The 13161-nt window shown below is 46.9% G+C and overlaps 1 protein-coding gene across 1 annotated transcript in view; it reads left to right on the top strand.

Annotated features, from left to right (window-relative positions):
* The first annotated feature begins 10073 nt into the window (after window positions 1-10073).
* The window catches only part of ADCYAP1R1 (ADCYAP receptor type I), a 143532-nt gene continuing 140444 nt past the window's right edge, over window positions 10074-13161 (top strand). Inside the window, 1 exon segment of the mRNA XM_053989483.1 lies at window positions 10074-10546. The gene's annotated coding sequence lies outside the window, so the exon portion shown is untranslated.

Genomic DNA, 13161 nt, shown 5'->3' with positions numbered 1-13161 from the left:
ACTCCAGTGACAAAGCATATTCCTTATTTTGCAGTCTGGCTTACTAAATGATGATAAACTACCAGCAGCAGCAGACACAGCTACTCCCTCTGTGTAAGCACAAGTAGGAGATATTTTGTAATGGCTAAAGCTGCATTTTCGAACCCTGACTTACTTGGAAGTTGCTATTCCACATGTAGATTCTAATACATGCAGCACCCAGGACCTAAGACAGGGTATTAAGAAAAAAAAAATAATAAAAGGAGTAAGAAATTGAGACAATGAAGTTCTGAGAGAAATATGAAACAAAGAAATTTTTCTTTCTAGATAAAAGAGGATTCCCTCATTCCACATAAAGAATTGCAGCAGACAAAAGAGCAGAGGCATCAGTTCCTCAACAGAAAATTCCACGAGTTGCATTTGCAAATGTAGCCATGAGTTCCTTCCATTAAAACCTCTTCATGATGGCTTGGCTAACCCAGACTTGGTGCTCAGGCCAATCATAGACCTTTGCAGTCCTCACTGGAGAGTCATTTGCTTCCATTTGGAGGAAAAGAGATGTTTTTTAGTCTTCTACAGCTGAATTTTTTTCCACTTCTCCTCCTTCAGCAGTGGAGAATCTCCCTCCAAAGTATTTTGTGCAAGAAGAGAAAACCAGATGTAAAACTGAAAGTGTTTTGAAAATCAAAGACCTTGAGCTGTTGGATAATCCTCACCTCACCAGGAGTGCAGCAAGGAATGAACTCAAGACATCCTGTCAGAGAAATTAAAAGAAAAAACACTTGACTGCAGGGTTAAGGGAGCAATCTGTCTGTGCCTGCAAGTAAAGGAAGGCAGAACTGTCCCAAATGGCAAAACCAGTTCATAAATGAAGAGAGTTCAGATGGAGAGCATGACCTTTGAATTTAGCCACAAGTTGCTCATTAGTAATTTTAGTAGGAGCTGTCTAAGGAGGATGTATTGCATCTTCCAGCTGCTGAAAAGGGTGGCTGGAAGATGAGGGAAGGTGTGTGAGTGAGCTGGAGGTGGGAGCTGGAGAGATCAGTGACCTCTTCCTCAAATCTGCTTCATTACTGTCTTTATCGTGCTTTCACTAAGGAGAAATTGTCTCAGCCAGGACTTGGGCCACAAACCCTCAGAGATCAATCTGCAGCACAAAAATCCTCAGGTGGACTCCCCTTCAATCATCTTCAAGCTTTGAAAGTATTTTATTGGGTGGCTTTTAAAGGAAGATTTAATAGATTCTGATAGGCATCCACACTCTTTGGATAGATTAATGCACCTGAGACTTCTTCTTATCAGTCACACTCAGATAAATATGCAGGAATGTCTGAATGCTTGATGGAAGGTTTTTTCCATGCTGGTTGGCAAGCGGGAACCACAGACAACTTTCAGCCTTCAGGGAACATTTATTTCTTCAAAAATTTCTAGTTTAAGCTCCTTACCTCACTACAATCAATACCCATATCTCACTGCAATCAATATCCATCATTCTAAGAACTGATAAGGAGAGCTGCTTAGGTCTGTATTTATTTATGGCTTCTTTTCTTCAGAAACAATCACAAATTCTTATTAAACATGAAAGCTTTGTGTATATTGAGCTGCTTTATAGTTGTAGGTGGGAATTCAGAGTAATCAATCAATCCTTTTGAAGATCACTCATTATTGATATTTGGATTATCAGAGAAGGCACAGATTTATATTCCTTGTTATTTTAATGCTATTTTTTCCAATTCTTTCTACAGAGTGTCAAAAACTTTGGTTGAGAAATAAATTTATGTAGTAAAACTTCTAAAGAAAAAAAGGTTTTGAAATTCTGTTCTGAGAAATAAAAAAAAATGTTGGTAAATGTGGGGCTTTATAAATTAAAACATCTGTTTGGGAATTTGGAAATATCCCTCATCAAATCACTGACTTCTGGTGCTACTTAAGGACAAGCCTCTCATTGTGCTATTTCACCACTCCTCCTGCAACTACCAGCCCCCAGACAAGAAAAAAGATAACAGTATTTCACTGGAAATTTCAATCTTCTATTTCAAACCTCCTGCTGAGCCTTAGCGGGACATAAGTGACAGCTCAGAGCTTGTCCCTTAGAGCTTCTCAGCACTTTGTTGTGCTTCCCATTCCTGGCCAGTGCTGCCAACACCCCGTCCATCTTCTCCTCTGTGTTCCTACAGACTGCCCAGAAAAGTGGTAGAGCCACCATTCCTGGCATTGTCCAAAAATCATGTGTATTGGCAACCGAGAACACAGCTCAGTGGAGAACATGGTGTTGAGTTGGTAACTGTGATTGGTGATTGTGAAGGTCTTTTCCAACCTTAATGATTCCATGATTTCTAGAAGGCAGAAAACTTCACTCAGAGGCGATTGTTTGTTCTTGGGTGGGAATGCTTGGAGAATTGGACTTCCAGGAACAAAGCAGCTGAAGAGAAATCAGTGAGCTGGCTCTCAGCTCAGCTGTGGGAGTAGCTGGTGTCTTCCATTTGGAAGTTGAATATCACTTCAGATATGACAACAGGAGGTTCACAGGCTCACCATGACAAAATCCAGAGACCCAGCCTGGGCTTAAAGTGCAGTTTGAACAGCAGACTCCTTCCACACTTCCATGGAACTGGAAGTTGTCATCGTCAGCTTTATTTTCTGTCAGACATAAAGAACCTTTTTGTGCTCTCTGAGACTCTGCATGTCTTTTCCTCCTGATAAAGAGGTGCTGTCAGATAACAACATACAATTCCTTCAGTGAATGCTAAGTATGTAAACACAGTGTAAACGTTGTTGGTCTCCCTTCCAATTTCAGTTTTAGACACGTTTTGGAAGGAGAGAAATTCCCAGATGTTTCTGAAATCCCCTGGTGGTCACAGGAGGGCTCAATCCCCAGAAACAGAGGACATAGAAGACAGAAATCCCTCAAAAATTCATCCATCTAAACATCTAAAGTGTGGTAAGATGAATCTTGGCCATGTAGCAATACAGGAGTTATAAGTAGAACTGCAAGAATCCTGCAGCTTTCGGCTCAAATCGAAATAGAAATTTATATAATAAATTACATAACACATATTTAAGGGTATATTCATGAAATATATTCCTGTAAATTACATATTTATCTGACAGTCAAGTGAAGTCCTTGGTGAATGGGAAGTCCCTTGGAATGGGAAAATGGGAAAATTGCAAACATTTTTTAAAAAAGGTAGAAAGGAGGACCCTGGGAACTCCTGACCTGTCAGCCTCACCTCTGTGCTTGGGAAGTCACAGAACAGATCCTCCTGGAAGCTGTGCTGAGGCTCCTGGAGAACAGGGAAGTGATTCAGGACAGCTTTGCCAAAGACACATCCTGCCTCACCAGCCCAGTGTCCTTCCCTGATGGGGTGACTCCATCAGCGGACGAGGGGAGGGCTGCAGACATCATTTATCTGTAATTCTGTAAAGCCTTTGGCACATCTTCGCCCAAACACCCTTATGAGAAAACAGAAAGAGGTGGAATTGTTGAGTGGATAAGGAATTGACCACATCCAGAGGGTTGTGGTCAGTGGTTCAATGTTCTAATGGACACCAGTGGTGTCCCCCAGGGGTTTGTATTGGGGTCAGCACTGATGAAAATCTTCATTAATGACACAGACAGTGACACTGAGCACTGTCCCAGCCAATTTGCAGCTGGCACCAAGCTGAGGCTGCAGGGACCTTCCTGAAGGATGGGGCCATGCAGGGGGACCTGGACAAGCTCCAGAAGTGACCCATGTGGACCTCATGAGGTCCAGCAAGGCCAGGTGTAAAGTCCTGCAGGTATTTGAGGCAACCCCGGGTATCAATACAGGCTGGCAGGAGTGTGGATTGGGAGCAGCCCTGTGGGGAAGGACTTGGGGGTGCTGGTGGGTGACAAAGTGTGACAACACAAAATGTAAGATTCTCTCCTCTGAGTTAGACCAGAAATCAGAAAGTCTAGCAAGGTCCTATAGAGAATATTAGCAAGGGGAAAGAATTAGCATAGAACTGCCCTAAATTGTCTCCCAGCATTTACTGAAAAGTGTTTCAGAAACTTTCTGAGCCAGAAGTGGTCTCGTTATATTTAATTGCCTTTATGGACTTTTCCTCCATGAAGTGGCTTTGAATCCTTGCAAGCTTCTAGCATCTGTCAGGTCATGTCACATTTTTAGTTTAAGACTTTTTTTGTTGTTTTGAACCAGGCGTCCCTGATTTTTTTTTTTTTTTTTCTTTTTTGGCATCTTTCCAAAGGAAAGGGAGGACAGTGGATGCTTTTTTCCTTATTTACCTTCTCAACACCATTTTTATATCTTCACACCATTTTCTGTCTCAGTAGTCTCTATTGAAAGTTGAAGGCTCCTAATCCAGAACAATTCCACAGGTATAATTTCCATGATGACCTTCTGTTGTGTCTTGTTCATCACTACTTTGCCTGGTTTTACTCTCTCAGAGGAGCACACACACATTCTCTTCTGCTGACTCTCTTCAGTGGGGATGTAACTTCCACTGGAAGGATGATTCACACAATGTAATTTCTTTAAATGGCTGATCATGAATCACAAGGGGTTGTCAAAGGGCATCTGTAGCTTATTTACCTGAGAAGAGGAAAGAACAAATTCTGTCTTCATGCCAAGCTGGAGCTCCAGAAAGAAGAGGGAGGTCAGGTAGGGAAAAGAATTCTGAATTTGTTGGTGACTGTACTCTTGACTTCAAGAGCAGTGGGATACTGGAGCCTCGCACCTGAACTATTCACTCTTTCAGTAGATTCTGTGGATCTAAAATGTTCCTAGAGGAGCTGCAGGAGATGCATGATTAGATACAGGAATCAAGGGATTTGTTTTAAATAAATTCCTTTTGAGGGTATTGAGTTCAAGAGCCTCCCATCCATCCAGCTGGGATGGAATTTCCAGCACTCAACTCTCACTGGTGGCTGCTCTGACACCTTCCAGCATCCTGAGGTGCACAGCTCTGTGGGATGAGCAACTTTATATTTGCTAAAAGGTAAAAGTGATCACACAACAGGATACCTGCTGCTTTTCAGGTTCAGGGTTTGAGTCACTGCTTTTTAACATCGTGGTGAAGACCTTTGTCTACCCACCAGGAACATCCCAGGTGAGGGATTTAGGATACTGCATCCCCCTGGCTGTGGGCACAGTTCTAGAAGCAGAAATGTCTTCAAACAGTGCAGCTCGTTTACATGGCTACACAGGGAACAAGTGACTGCACTGTCTGCATAATAGTTCCACCAGATCTTGTCCTCAGGAACCAGGAAATGTCCCTTTCTGACTGCTGGGAATCTTCTCGTTGGTGGGAAGCAACTGAAGAATATGCAGGCTGGAGGGTCCCACCTGTCACGAGGTATTTTTCAAGCTCACACTGCACAAGAGAATTTTTCTTTCCTCTGGGTCTCCTTTGGATGCCCAGCACAGCTTGGCCATCACAGCAGAGGATCTGCAGGCCAGTCAGGCCTGGCAGGAGGATCTCAGCGTGGGTGGGAGGCTGTGGCACTGTCTGGGGGCAGTTCTTGTCCAGCAGAGCAGAACAAGCCACGAGGGTGAGCCTCAACATTCCAGGCTTGTCAAACCTGATAGTGAAAGAGGGATCAATCTCATTAACCCTTAGAGGTCTAGAGTGGAGAGAAACAGGCACATCGAGGACACAGTTCCTTGGAGCTGCTTTCAGTATCTCCTTGAGCTGGGATGGATTGTGCCTCATATTCCAGTGCCTGCACTGATAACACCTGACCTTAACACAAAGGCAGAGGTGCTTGGCCAGCTCAGACCCGAGTGTCCAGTTAATTAAATCACACCTCAGCTGTCAAAATCAAAGAGCAAGGACCTTCTAATAAAACACATTTAACCCAGTCTCAGCTTACCCGAGTAGGAGGATGGATGGATGGATGGATGGATGGATGGATGGATGGATGGATGGATGGATGATGGATGGATGGATGGATGATGGATGGATGGATGGATGGATGGATGGATGATGGATGGATGTCAAGGTAATCAGTAGGAACTCACACTTTGCCCTCAGGAAGCCTCCTCTTGTCCCCCTCAGTGCCTCACACCAGCCAAAAATGGTTATTGTGCTTTACACACACTTAAGTAATAAAGACCTCTTTAGCAGACTGCTCAGGAGGATAACAATAAAACACCACTTGCTTGTGAGTGGCTTAATTGTTTTTCTACTCATAAAAATGGACTTCTTTGGGGAACAAAGTTCTTGGACAGCCTTTCCTCACTATTTCAGTAGGAAACCTGATACTAAAATCAGCTGAGATCATCTAAGGCAGTCCAACTGCTGCTGGATATGGGCCACTAGATGATTCTCTTGGCCCACTGCCCTTCTCCTGGGAAAGATAGGGAGCAGATGTTGGATCAGCACATAATAATTGAACACCTGGGAGTCTTCTTCCCTGCTTAGCAAGCTAAGGCAGCATCTCACTGCGGGGCTTTTGAGGTAGGACTGCCATAAATTCTGGAAATGTTGAGAGAACACAGATAGGCTTTTGGTTTTGTTTTCTTGTGGGTTTTTTGGAGCGAGGGAAGAGGTTCTTTAAGCCTGCAGAGTGAACGCAGATGCCTTTTTGTGGGAAGAACAAACATTTTGCTGTGAAGTTTTTTCTGTCCTATATCATCTGATGCCCTCGTCATTATCAAGTGCATCCTCAGGAATTTGGCCAGTGACAGTGAGCTGGTGGCGTGGGAGGGCAGGGGTGGCTCCAAAGGACAGGCTGGAGAGGTGGGGCTGTGCAAACCTTGTGGAGGGCAACAAGGCCAAGTGCAGGGTGCTGCACTTGGCTTGGGGCACTCCCAAGCATAAAAACAAAAGGTTGGGCAAGGAATGGACTGAAAGCAGCCCTGAGAAGACCTGAGAAGTGGTGAGAGGCTGGACAGGGCCAGCACTGAGCACTCCCAGCCCAGAAAGTCAGTTGTGCTCTGGCTGCATCAAAAAAGGGATGAGCAGCAAGTCGAGGGAGGTGATTCTGTCCCTCTGCTCTGATCTGGAGAATCCCCACCTCGAGTGATGGCTCCAGCTCTGGGATCTCCAACATAAGGAGGAGATGGACCTGTTGGAGAGAGTCCAGGGGAGCACACAAATTTGATCAAAGGGCTGGAGCCCCTCTGCTCTGGAGCAAGGCTGCGAGAGCTGAGGGTGCTCACCTGGAGAAGAGATGGATCTAGGGAGAGCTCAGAGCCCCTTCCAGGGCCTAAAGGGGCTCCAGGAGAGCTGGAGAGGGACTTTGGAAAACAACATGGAGTGACAGGACAAAGGGAATGGCTTTAAACTGAAAGAGGACAGGGTTAGAGGGGATATTGGGAAGAAATTTTTTATGGGGATGGTGAGGCCCTGGCACAGGTGCCCAGAGAAGCTGTGGCTACCCCTGAATCCCTGGAAGTGTCCAAGGCCAGGCTGGATGGAGCTTGGAGCAGTCTGAGATAGTGGAAGGTGTCCCTGCCCATGGTAGGAACTGGGTGATTTCTGAAGTCCCTTCCAACATAAATCATTCTATTATTCTATAATTATTTTCTTTGTGAGATGTGACGAAAGATGGCAGACCTGCAGGAAAATCCACAAAGCAAAGCTCTGGAAGTTCTAGTTGATTCTTTAGTCTGCTCCGTGGTGCTGGAACAAAACCAGAGCTGAGTGCTTTCACAGCGTGTCTGTACAAGGTTCTCCCCAGAGGAGGCATCTGTGCAGCCATGGGGCTGTGACTGTGCCAAGGCACTGCAGCAGGGCTGGCTGGGCTGCTGATCTGCTGTGGGGCTGTGCCCCCCAGGCTGCTGCACGTGGGCTCAGAGCCACAGGGACAGTCCAGCAACTGGAACAGGGCTTTTCATGCTGGACAAGTCATGGATTTAGTAGATTTTATGACAAAATTGCCTTTTTTCCCCTCCTTTGTTTAAAGGAAGTAGAGTGTGTTGGTTTTCTTAGCTTTTACACAGATGGGGTAACTGAGAGGCGTTTTAAATAATTTTATTCTATTATCAGTCTTGATGAATAATGAGACAAGAGATGTAAAACTTATCTATTCTATCAGAAGCTGACTTATTTCTTGGTTACAATACCTTATAAATGTTTTTCAGCCTATTAGGTTTTGCTACACAATGCTGCTATTACTTCTAACATCAATTACTTATATTTTTTCTCCACCTAGTCCTGCTACAAGGCATCTTTTACAGTTCTAATTCTCTAAAATATCTGGTCTTTTTACAAAGTCATATTTTGTAACTTGTTGAAAGTCATTTCTAGTTCAATCTCTCTCTCAAAAATGCCATCTCTATTCCATAGTTTTCTTAAGTCAACACACCTTATCTCAGTGTTTACATACAGATGTACAAGACTGTGTGAACTTTCTGGCAAACTTTAAAAATTCTTTACAAATCCATTTCTCACAAGGGTGAAGGCAAAGAGGATTTGAAATTCATTTACATGCCATGGGAAACAGAGGATGGGAGATGCAGAAAATGAAGGGGAAGGGGTAAGAAACTGGAGAAATGGAGGTTTGGGGGAGACCTTATCACTCTCAACAACTCCCTGAAAGAAGGTTGTAGCCAGGTGGAGATTGGTCTCTTCTCCCTGGCAACAAGCCCCTGGACAGGAGGAAAATGCCTCAAGTTGTGCCAGGGGAGGTTCAGGTTGGACATCAGAAAGAAATTCTGATTTCTGATACACTGAAGGGTGGTCAAAGACTGGAATGGGCTGTCCAGAGAAGTGGTGGACTCTCCTTCCCTGGAGGTGTCCAAGGAATGACTGGATGTGGCACTCAGTGCTGTTCAGTTGCCAAGGGGGTGTTTGGTCAGAGGTTGGCATCAATGATCTTGAGGTATTTTCCAGCTTTAATGGTTCTGTGATCCTATGAAAAGATAAGCAGAGGAAAGGGCTTCCACAGCAGGAAGATCCTAGGCATACAGGTGTCATGGAATTTCAGAGTAATTAGAAGAACCTCATTAGCAGGCAGCTGCTCTTCCAGCACGTCTCACAGACCTGGGGTAAGGATGTGGGCATTCAGCACCTCAAATTCCTGACACAGATCTGGGGGGTCTGAGAGCAGCAAAATCAGCGTGGGGCCAAGTGTGTCCATGGGATATCCTGGCAGAGGACTCCTCTGGGCCTGCTGTCGATGCTCAGGCTCCTTTAGTGGTCATTTCCCAGGTCTGGAGAGCCTCCCCTCGAGCACTGTGCAGCAGGGAGCAGTGCCTGGGTGCTCTCGTGCAGGGGACAGGTACCACCCTGCTCTTCTGCAGGTACTGGACACGGAAACATCTGGACACCCCTTCCCCTCTCTCCAGCCTTCCCTGCAGCTCCTCTCCAGTCATTTTCCAGCAACAGGTGCCACTCCTGCACAGGTGTTCCAGGGGTTCCATGGCTCTGTGGCACGGGACAGATGCTGCTGTTCTGTGCAGTCATTTCCCTCTCTAGGTGTGCATCTCCTGTACGAGAGAAAAGAATCCTCTCTCCAAGCTCAGAGGGCTCAGCCTGGACACAGGCCACTAGCCCATCTGCACACACCATCAGCAAAATGGTGTTTCCAGCTGAAATTCCTGCTCTGCTCCCCCGCAGTTCCCCTCTCTGACAACTCCAAGCTACTTTATCGCTTCTCTTTCCAATCAACTCTGCAGGTCCGGGAGAAATTGGCTCCTTTCATCCTCCTCCCTCGCACAGCCCCCTCTCCCTCCCAGCAGCGATGCCATCCTCCCTCCCATCGCCGGGCGCTGCTGACCCTGTCACAGTAATGAAACAAGAAATAAAAATTTCTGGGACAGCAGAAACAGGACTAAGGCGACAGGGAGAAGGCAGATTTGGGGTACGTGGGAAAAGGAAAGAGAAAAAAGGAGAAAGGGTGTTCGATTCGGGAAATTTGATTTGAATAAATCCCTCCTCCCGCTCCTCCTCATTGGTTTCTTTTTCTGCTCCATATTAATGAGAGCAGCCAAGGAGAAGCTATTGGTTCCATATCGCTTTTCCTTTGCTCAGGCACTCGGGGGAGGAGGTGTTTGCATTTCTCCGCAGGACCAGCTCGCTTTGCAGAGCATTGTCTGGGTATGAGAATCACACACAGGCACAGGGGCAGGGGCGAGCGCACCGGAGCATCTCACCCCGGCGCAGCATCTCAGCCAGCCTGAGCACCCCTCTCTTCCCCCGCCCCGCCCCGAGCACCGACAGCTCCCTTAAAAAAAAGAAAACAAAAAATAGAGAGGGGGAAAAAAAAAGTTTTAAAATATCCCGCCTCCCTTCTTGCTTTTATTTTGTTGTTGTTGTTGTTTGGGTCTTGTTTTTTGGTTTGTTAGGGAGATTTTTTTTGTTTTTTTTTTTATTTCTTCTGATTTAGCGATGGCAGATTCCTTCACGGCCAGGAGCTGGCCCATCCCCTGAGCAAAGGCAGCCTGGACATGACCGGCAGGCGAGAGAGGAGGAATTTGGATTCCCTTGGGAGGCGCCGACCCCTCCTGCGGCCGGGGGGGAGCGCGGCCGCGGCCGCTCGGAGCCAGCGCGGGCAGCGGGGCTGGACCGCTCCCCGCGGCCACTGTCCCCCCGCGGGGATGCGGCATCGCCAGCGCCGGGACGGAGCCCTGCTGCAATGGTGAGTCCTTCCCCGGCCTCCCCCAGCTCCTCCCGGGGCAGCCCCATCCCCCGAGCCCGGGGATGCCACGGCGGCGCTGCCGCAGCCGGCGGGGGAAGAGGAACCGCCGGCTTGTCTGCGAGTGACATTGATCACTGATTTAGCGGCTCGTCCCTCCGCGTCCCCAGGTCCTGGGAGCACTTCTTCAGGGGGGAATTGCATGCGGGCTTCCCGGAGGATGCGTCCTCCAGATAGATTCGGTTCTCTGCAAACAAATCAATCTCCCTTTGCTGGCGGTGACAGGTTGAGGCGCTCGGTATGGGAATCACGTCTGGTTTTAACACAATATGGCTGGTAAATAAAACCTGATTGCTAACAGCCCCGCCGCTGCTGTCGGCGTTTCCGAGCTCAAGGCTCCCGATGCAGCTCCGCATCCTCACCTGCCGCAGAAACTCTGATTCACCCTCCAAGCAGTGCAGCAGGACTTGCTTGTTTTTACCGTGGGGTACTAGGGAGAAACTGCGGTTCGTGTGCCTTTGACCTCTGCTGGTGTGCCCCTGGGCACTTCTCCTTATCAGTGCTCGAACAGCTGGCTCTAATTATACCATCTGCATGCCGAGCACATCTCCAGTCAGGGGGATGGCACGCAGGACAGGCTCTTTCCCACTGTGCTCTGAATTTAGGATGCGAAGCGTTCAGGTATGTGTTGGAATCTGAGGAGTTTACAGCCAGGGAGAGAACGAGAATCCAATAATGCAGCTTGCCGTGCAGAACTGGAAAATGCATGGAAAAAAAAGGGAGATTTGATTAGTGACACATTGGTGTTTATGGTTGCATGATCATCCCACTTACACAGCAGCAGATCTGGAAGAACTCCCTGGAAGTCAGTGGATTTATTCTGCATCTGATCTGCAGGTAAACAGAATCTGGCCTTTAGCTTGAAGGATGTATTGGAGTAGCACTGGAGGTAGCTATAATAATGAGAAAATCTTAACTAAAGTGAATAAGGCAGCAAAGTGATGTGATTCTTTCTCAGGGAATTATCAATTACCATCCGTCTGTTGCATGTTAATTACAGTGCAAGTGGTGGACTGGTACAGCAATATGTAACTGAAGCAGCTTGTTGGATTTTTTAATTTCATCTGTTGGAGTCAAAAAAACAACAAATGGATTTGCACTTGCTGTTATTTGGGTACACAGCTCCCTCACTCCTCTGCCCAGCCTATGCAGCACCGGTCAGGTACAGCAGGGAAATGCTTCCGTGGCTAATCCTAGGGAATGTTTGATTACTGGAGGTTAATGACAGCACAGAGGCAAACTCCTGAAAGTGCTCCTGGTGTAGCTGCAGAGACAGAACGTGTTATACAAGCATCTCCCCTTGGCTAATGCCAATCAGCCTGGAGCTGGCTTGGAAGGAGTTGTCCTGTAGGATGGGTAAGGCAGCACTGGAATTTGGTGAATAATTAAGGAATGCTGGTCAGGGCATTAAGGGGAGTTGGATTAGAGTTGATGTGTCTGCTTGTGTGTGGCTTGTGGTCTTCCACTTTCATTCCCACCTGTTTCCATGTGCTGTGGGCCAGGGTTGCTGCTTTGCTGTCATTCAGGACAGCTCCAATTGATCTTATTTAGTCCCGGGCATTTATCTCAGGATTTCCGCTGTTTTGTTCTCTCCAACCAAAGATGTGTGAATGGCTGGGAGGATAACCACAGCCTTCAAGGTCACGAGGAGGGGGCTTTTTGTCAGACATATACACTTATTTCTCTTTAAACAGGCTTTGTGCTCGCTCCTCGGCTTTAGCGTTCAGTCATCCATGGGGGTCCCTGCAGGAGACTGGAGGGCTCCTTCCTTGCTGTGGGTTTAGGAATTCTGCTGTTGGCACGGTGGTGCCACAGCCCCACGGAGCTGCCCAGACCTGCTGCTGCTGGTTGTGAGGCTCACAAACACGGAGGCAGGAGCTCTGTTGTGGGATGCTAACCAGGGAGAGAAAAACTGAGATTTCTGAGCTTGTGGGCTGCGCTGCAGAGCACATTTAGACCTTTGTTCATCACATCTCTCCTTGTTTGGCTGACTGAGACAGCATCCTGGAGATATTTTCTTCCTGGGGTTGAGTTCCATATGTGCCTGTGCCTTTGCTAAGTTGAGCCCCGTGTCCCCGAGCTGATTCATTCCAATGTAGCAGATTTTGTTTGCCTTTCCTTCCTTCTGAGCACACTTAGTACAAACAGTCTAATTCCTAAATTAGCTCAGATTATCTTTTAATGAAACCAGAGTATGTGAGTTAAGAAGTGCTGAGAAAAAGTGAACTCAGGGCAGGATCATGCTGCAACTCCTGTCTGGTGGAGAAACCCACAGAAATACCAGGTCTTGCAGTTAGTCCTGATTTAACAGAGAAATTGCTTATTTGCCACTGTTCCCAGGAGAGGAAAACTGATCTGAGGATGTGGAAGTCAGTGGAGATGTTCAATTTTATTTCACCCCTTTCCTTGGCCCAGAGAGTGCAGCCGCAATCTTTAAGTCAAGGAGGGGAATTTTTTTGTTGGCTTGTGTTTCCTTGTTTCCATTTCCTCTGCTCCTGTCACATCCAGCCAATCCCATACCATCTGTGCTTCAGCACACACTGCAGTCAACAGGATTC

This window comes from Vidua macroura, chromosome 1, assembly GCF_024509145.1.
Source record: "Vidua macroura isolate BioBank_ID:100142 chromosome 1, ASM2450914v1, whole genome shotgun sequence".
NCBI lineage: Eukaryota > Metazoa > Chordata > Aves > Passeriformes > Viduidae > Vidua > Vidua macroura.
Note: the sequence above shows the minus strand (reverse complement) of the source record. Positions and strands in the feature narration are given on the sequence as shown.